Below are 8,112 nucleotides of genomic sequence, written 5' to 3'. Positions count from 1 at the left end.
TTATTAGCTTCCTGTTGCCTTTTCCCCCCGATTAAGCTCCGAAACAAAACTACAATCCTCGCTGAGCCCTGAGCTTATTAATAGCAACTTAATTTGTTTAGCACTGATGTAAAATGTCTGATATCTGTAAAGCAAGTGCTTCGTAAATAAGACACGACTGGTAAGTGTTCCTCTAGGAAAAGCATCATAAGGCCCAAAAGAAACCAGCATTAAACAGATGTTGTTAGCCTCGCTGAGCAATGTTGGGAAACCATAGTGATAGGGATGTTTCGCCTCGAATTTAGTAGCATGATAGATGGTATCCATTGCTATAATAATAGCAGTGATGACAGCCACAATACTTCTAATAATAACAAATACCTCCTTTTCCAGTCATTTCTTTTTTTCCAAGTCAATAAGCATTTATTAAGCACTTACTATATTCCAGAAAGTGCTAAAAATAAAAATATAAGCCCCCCCCCCAAGTTCCTGCCCTCAAGGAGCTTTCATTTCTTTATGTTTTAATTCATTTATTTTTCAATCATTTTTTATTTCTTTTACAGCCCATTTGGCTTCCATATGACCCCAATGTGGGTTATATTTGTGACCTCTCTGCAGCAATATAGTTATTTAATTAGCTCTCCCCATTCCCCCCCCCAAAAAAAAAAGTACAGGACGTATATCTAAGTTTAATCTCCAGTGTTTGCATTTTCTCCATCCATTGTTTAAGTTTAGATAATCAGAAACATAATAATCAATACTGTGGTTGCATTTGTCCATTTCCATGGTGGAAGGACTCCCACTGAAAATTTAACAATCGGCTTTTAGAGCAGGTTTTAGCTGCCTCTAGCACACCGTGCCAGCCTGGGATGTTCTCCTCGCTGACTTAAACTTCTTTGGATTCCAAGCTTCTTCAGCTTAGGTAGTGCTTGCTATCGCGGGCTGTTTACAGTAAGGAAATAGAATTCAGGTCTTTCTTATTTCCTGACACCAGACTCAATGCTGGATCTGCTATGCCACTTTGCTTTAATAGAATATTAATATTCTTTTCATTTTATACTATTAATATTCTATTAATTTATAATTGTAATTATACATTATAATTATTATATTATATAATTATAATTATATTCTATTCTATTCCTATCTGTAGGAGAATGGAAGCTTCCTCAGAGCAGAGCCTGACTTTTTCACAGTGTATCTAGCACAAATTTTTGCATATAGTAGATGTTGTAAGATTAAAAATCAATATACAATAACTCCAAATATCATATTTAATAATAAAACAATAATAACTAAATAATAAAATAAATAATAATAATAACTAACATTAAACATCTAGAGTAAAAAGGGAGCTAATTCAGCTGTGGTCCTGAGAGTAGAGATAGAGCAGGCAGAGTAATAGAAACTTAGATACAAACAACTTAAGCATGCAACTTGGGGACGAAAAGGAAAGGGATGCTGGGTAATGAAAAAGAATTCTGGGAGATGGAGTCCAAGGGTTCAAGATTTCTAATTATACAATGTTTAATAAATGCCTCTTGGATTGCTTTTTAGGCTTCTTTCTTAGAGATTTGTCTTCAGTGGTTATTCTGAGTCTGTTTTATATTTGTTTAGCAGATAGGAATGTCTGAGTGTCCTTTGGCATCTATTTCTATATATCTATCAATATCTATATCAATAGATAGAGCTCTAGATCTATATCTACCCTGGCCTTGGCTGGCTTCATTAAATCAGACACCCCTAAAAGATGGAACTTGTGCCTGTCATTTACTTCAGGCCCCTTACAAGCTCATCGAGAGATTTCCAGGGATCTCATGTTAAGGATAGCAGAGCTTCTCCTACTTGGATCTAATGACCAGATAGGTGGACCTCCCTGACCTGAAAGCTTGTGTGGAAATTAAACATTCTGTGAGTCTCTGGTCATTTTGTTGTATTCAGAACCAAAACTCACAGCGAATCCTTTGGTCGAAGCATTTCTTCTTGAGAACGTGGATAATCAGTTTCTTAATGTATCTGGTTTGATTTTTTTAATAAAAGAAATTCTCCCCTAGGTGAGTGACAGCGATAAAAGAGCGTGTGTAAACTTCTGCTCTTTGTGGGACCAGGGAAGGAAGCAGGATGGTGGACTGGGTCCTCCATTCAGTGATTTCCCTTCCCAGAGATAAACAGATTTTCTAACCCCAAACAGCCATTGTAAAAACCAGGGGGAAATAAATGCTGAGTAGAGTTGCTGAAATTTGGGCAGCTTGCCCGTGTTTGCTGATGGTGTATACCTTTTGTTTGATGCCCTGGTGAATTGGGCTTCCTTTTGTGAATGAAAGATATGAAACATGAAGCAAAAAGTTAGAAAAATGGGAAATATCCCTTGGCAACACAGTGGGTAAGGTCTGTGCTAGTGTTTTTCCTTGATGCATATCTCCTGTCTGAGCTTTGGGATTCTAGGAGGTGGCAAACAGTGTGCTTGGGAGATTTCAGATAGGCAGGCTTTCTTCCAGTTGGGCAGTGCGGTTCTGAAAGGGGAGCTTCAGACGTATAGGAAGCAGCTCCCCCCCCCCAAGTGTGCTTCCATTCTGAGCATTTTGTCAAAAAAGCCAAATTCAACAACCAGTATATGGCTCTCCATCAATTGTATTTTCCCTTCATCTCTTCCTTAATTCCACTCTTTCTTCTTCTTATATTTACTCCATCAGTCTGATATAGTCATAGAAGGCCTTGAATGAAAACAAACCAAAAAAAAGCTAAATCCGACAATCTGCATTGACTCTCCATCAATTGTATTTTCCCTTCATCTCTTCCTTAATTCTACTCTTTGTTCTTATTTCTACGCAATTAGTCTGATATCGTCATAGAAGGTCTAGAATTAAAACAACAACAAAAAAAGCCACATCCAATAATCTGCATTGACTCTCCATCAATTGTTTTTTCCCTTCATCTCTTCCTTAATTTAATTTTCTTCTTATTATATTTACTCAATCAGTCTGATACAGAAGGCCTAGAATTAAAACAAAAAAGTCATATCCAATAATCTGCATTGAATCTCCATCAATTGTATTTTCCCTTCATCTCTTCCTTAATTTCACTCTTTCTTCTTCTTATATTTACTCAATTAGTCTGATATAGTCATAGAAGGCCTTGAATTAAAACAAAACAAAAAAAAGCTAAATCCGACAATCTGCATTGACTCTCCATCAATTGTATTTTCCCTTCATCTCTTCCTTAATTTCATTTTCTTCTTATTATATTTACTCAATCAGTGTGATATAGTCATAGAAGGCCTAGAATTAAAACAAAAAAGTCATATCCAATAATCTGCATTGACTATAAATTATTTTTCCCTTCATCTCTTCCTTCATTCCACTCTTTCTTCTTATATCTACTCAGTCAGTCTGATATAGTCATAGAAGGCCTAAATTAAAAAAAAAAAAAAAGCCAAATCCAATCATCTGCATTGACTCTCAATTGTATTTTCCCTTCATCTCTTCCTTAATTCCACTCTTTCTTCTTATTATATCTACTCAGTCAGTCTGATATAGTCATAAAAGGTCTAGAATTACAACAATGAAAAAGTCAGATCCAATCATCTGTATTGACTCTCCATCAATTGTATTTTCCCTTTTATCTCTTCCTTAATTCCACTCTTTCTTCCTCTTATATTTACTCAGTCAGTGTGATATAGTCACAAAAGGCCTAGAATTACAACCAGGAAGGAAATTGGATGCAGTGGAAAGAATATTAATTCTAGAGTCAGAGGATATCAGTTCAGATTCCAGCTCTTCTGCTTGCTCCCAATGAGACCTTGGGCAAATCACTTTCTCTAAAATCTGACTCCAGTTCTCCTTATCTGTAAAATAAAGAATATCTCTAGATAAACTCTGACATTCCTTCACGACCTTCAGCAAATCTCTTAACCCCCTTGGGCCTCAGTTTCTTCATCTGTAAAAAGAAAATGTGATGAATAGATGGCCCCTGAGGTCTCCTCTCCCCCCTTTTACACATAGTAACTACCTGAGAGTCAATAAGTCACCGAGTGTCTAAAGGACTTTAGCGATTGAGATGTAAAGGCAAAGAAACAAAAATACTGTTAATTGCCAAGCTTCCTTGGTGGAGTTTGACTGACTAATGAAATGATTGATTTGACAGCAAGTGCTGAGGGTTCTCCCTCCCTGGTTTTCACCCAAAGATCCCTGGATTAGAATAGAAATAAACTTCCTTAACTTCGAAGGAGGGTCTTGGCCTCCATTGCTCTCGGTGACCATTTATTTCTGTGGTCATCACCTCAGTGGGGAGCACATCCTTTGCATGTGGAGGGAGCTTTTCTCACCCAGGACTGTCTTGTCCTAATGACAGCACAGCTCTACCCTTCTCCTTCTTTCTCTGCCCTCAGATCTACTTTCCTAATGGTGTTTGGCGATGGCTAATATTTAAACTACTTTGCATTGCCTGAGTACACATGCGCTAAAAGACGTAGAGGTGGCCTCGATGCCGCCGCTCGCGGGGGGAAGCCTACCTGGGACTCCCATTTCCATGGGGATAGTCTGTGTAAAGATCAGTGACCAGCATTTCTTCACTCCCACTTCATGGCCTCAAGAGATGACTGTCAATCGAAGCCGAGAAATGGTATTAAAGTTACAGCAGGGGGAATTCCCTGAATGGAAAGTTTAACCCATGGATTGGAGGCCAAAGTAGATTTGGAGTTCTTTCCATGGGAATGAGAGTGAGGATACAGGATCAGGCAGTGTTTATTTTGCATTTGGTTCTACCACGACCTCAAGGGCTGAAAGGAGGCATCAGGCCTCCTCCTCTAGAGCTTGGGCGGTCAGGGGATGCCCATAAAATGATAACCAACCCTACCTGGATGACCATGAGAAGCTGCAGAAGAGATGGGATGGCACTAGCTGCTTTCTGAGTCTGGAGAAAGAGAGGACTTGACTATGATAAGTAGAAAGGAAGTGAGGTGGGTTTCTAGGTGTGGATGGTGGGTCTGGTGACTACTGGGGTGAGTTAGGAATTTAATTAAAAAGAAAAGGTCAAAATGATAAACAGAGGCCTGATTGATGATGGCCTGGCTAGGCCCTGTAGAAGAGAGGACTTGACTATGACAAGTAGAAAGGAAGTGAGGTAGGTTCTAGGTGTGGATGGTGGGTCTGGTGACTACTGGGGTGAGTTAGAAATTTAATTTTTAAAAAAAGGTCAAAATGATAAACAGAGGCCTGATTGATGATGGCCTGGCTAGGCATTTTGGATTTTGTTGTCTAGGCCAGAAGGAACCTTTGACTTTAATTTAAGAATAGAGTGGTAATAATATGGAAATAGGTTTTAAACAGTGATACATGTAAAACCCAGTGGAATTGCTCATTGGCTCTGGGAGGGGGGAGAGAAGAGAGGAGGGATAGAACATGAATCATGGAACCATGGGAAAATATTCCAAAATAAACAAATGAATGAATGAATGAATAAAAATAAAAAATGTAAAAAAGAATAGAGTGATATGAACAAAATGGCATTTTGTGAAGATTACTTTGTTCTGAGGATATATGATACAGGCAGCCCCCAAGCTTATCCTTTCAGGAAAAAACAAAAAGAAACAAAACAAAAAAAGTTGTGTTATTTTTTTTTGGTATAGATGAAATAGAGTTCAATATAAAGTCCAGGATACTCCATGAGGAGATGGAACCATGTAACTTTAAATAAAATCTTTGTAAAGATTTTATGGGTGTATAGGAAAGCTTATGATGGAATAATTTGGAAGATAATTATATGGATGCATATGATCCTCCTGTCTCATTTAGTATCATTTGAAAAAACATTCTGAATTCTCCACTGGGCTGGTTTCTGAGTCACTTTTGACCTCTACCAATATGGAGCCTCCCGCAATCATGGGGCAGGGACAAGTCACCATTCCTCCATACCCTACAGACAATTCTGGAGACCATACAGGCCACGGTCACAGTAAGAGGAGATGAGAAGAGATGGAATAAAATAGAGGAATGTGAATAATCCAGGGAGTATCAGGGCCTTTGAATGTGAGATTCCCGGGAGGTATTAAAGAGGATTCCAAGTTTTTGAGCCATGGCTGATTCAGAAAATGGTTCTGATGGAGACAGAAATTGAGATGTTTGGAAGGAGAGCTTACAGAAGTGATAAGACAGTGGGCTTGATTTCAGATACTTTTGATTGATTCTGAGATCAATAGCAGGACTTGAGATTGGATACATCCTATTGCTAAGCCTGAAATGGAGCCAGGAGAGAGGTCAGCATATGGGATGTCATAATAACTCATCTCTATTTCTTCCTGTACCAGAAAAAAAATTAGGGATGCTGTGAATGCAATAAGACCCAGAAGTAGTGGGATCAGGTAGTTGGCTTCAGAAGACCTCCTCCTATTCTCTGATTCTGTGACTTCTCCAAACTTCTTCTCTTAAAACAGTGGTTCAGGTGGATGCCTTTGAGTTATGGGTTGCCATGGCCCAGAGCCTGGTCATTTCCTTTGCCCATTCCGGTGAATACAAGCTATTGGCTGTCCCATAACTTCTACCATGAATTCTTTAGGTAGAGAACCATTTTCTGTGAGTGCTTTTCAGATAACATCATCTCGTCATAATCATAATTTGTTATTAACATAGGAAGTAAAAGATAATAAATCTCTAAGCTTGTGCCTTGGTTGTTCCCCAGCTTGTCTCCACTGTTGGGTTGAATTAATAATGAAGAAGATGATGCCAGAAAAGTAGAACCATTTGTGACTTTTTATTCCCTTGTCTACATAATAGCATTCATTATTAGGTAGGAAGTCCTAGTTAATCTTCATCCCGACTCCTTTTGGGGAATGGAGATATTTCAGATAAAATCAGATTCTTCTGTGTTTTCTATTGACAAAGACAGGTTCATTTTTGCCTACCTATTGCCCTGAAACAGTGCTAGACTCAAGGAACTGTCTCATTAAGTATATAAAGTGAAGAAAAACAAAGTAGCCCCCAATCCCAGAAGAAAAGAAAAAGAGTCTACAGCTTTCCCTTGCAGATCTCTCTCTCTCTCTCTCTCTCTCTCTCTCTCATCTCTCTCTCTCTCTCTCTCTCTCTCTCTCTCTCTCTCTCTCTCTCTCTCTCTCCTCTCTCTCTTCCTCTCTCTCTCTCTCTCTCTCTCTCTCTCTCTCTCTCTTCTCTCTCTTCCTCTCTCTCTCTCTCTCTCTCTCTCTCTCTCTCTCTCTCTCTCTCTCTCTCTCTCTCTCTCTCTCTCTCCATTGATCTTTCCCTCCCTCCTTTAATCTCTCCATCTCTCTCTTCCTTTCCCCTCCTCTTCTTTCTTTTTTTGACAGAGGTGGACTCTTCAGATAGAGCTGTTGTGGTTTTTCAGAAGTTAAACCAAGACAGTAGAGAGAAACACATGACAGATGCTGAAAAGAGACCCTCTCTCTCAGATGATGAGCAATATATATTTTATACTCTTATTAATATTTCATTGGCAAGAAGGTCAAAATCTACATTTAAATGGAAATATTTAAAAAAGCAGAAGCATAATATTTGACTAACTGGAGTGCTCAGGGTTTTCAAGAACACAAGCTGAATACACAGGTCCAAGGGAATCCAAGTCTTCTGTTTGTGACTAGGACTAGAATTCCTAGGTAAATGGAAGAACTGAGCTGTAGGAATTCACCAAGAGTTTCCTGTATTTTACCTGAGTTTGTGTCCATTTGTTTCTGGCCCAAGGTGATACAAATATGGGCCATGACTGTATGGTCCACTCTTAACCCCAAAGACACAATTTAGAGACTTTCAGGACTTGTTCTTCCCTCTCTGCAAAATGGGGCTAGTCCAAAGTCTCCAATATCCTTGGGAGTTGTGGAAAGGAAGCTGGATGTCAAGCATCCCTCTTCTGCTCTCCCTCAAGTATACTTTCCTTCTTTGGTAGATATACTTTGTGTCAGTCTAGAAGAATTCTTGCTTATCATCAGTTTATGTATCTGTTGTCCAAGATTCCTGTAGACCCTCCTGAAGCCAGTTTTGTAGTCTTTTAGACAGGAGGAGTGTTTGCTGGAAGCCTCTTGTCCTTGCTTCAACTCTTCTGCTGTCTCTCTGAGGTTATATAGTAATGGGAATGCGAGACTTGGAATCAGAAAGACCTGAGCTCAGATTC

The sequence above is a fragment of the Monodelphis domestica genome, chromosome 2, assembly GCF_027887165.1.
Source record: "Monodelphis domestica isolate mMonDom1 chromosome 2, mMonDom1.pri, whole genome shotgun sequence".
NCBI lineage: Eukaryota > Metazoa > Chordata > Mammalia > Didelphimorphia > Didelphidae > Monodelphis > Monodelphis domestica.
The sequence above is the reverse complement of the archived record's forward strand: the minus strand, read 5'-3'. Positions refer to the sequence as shown.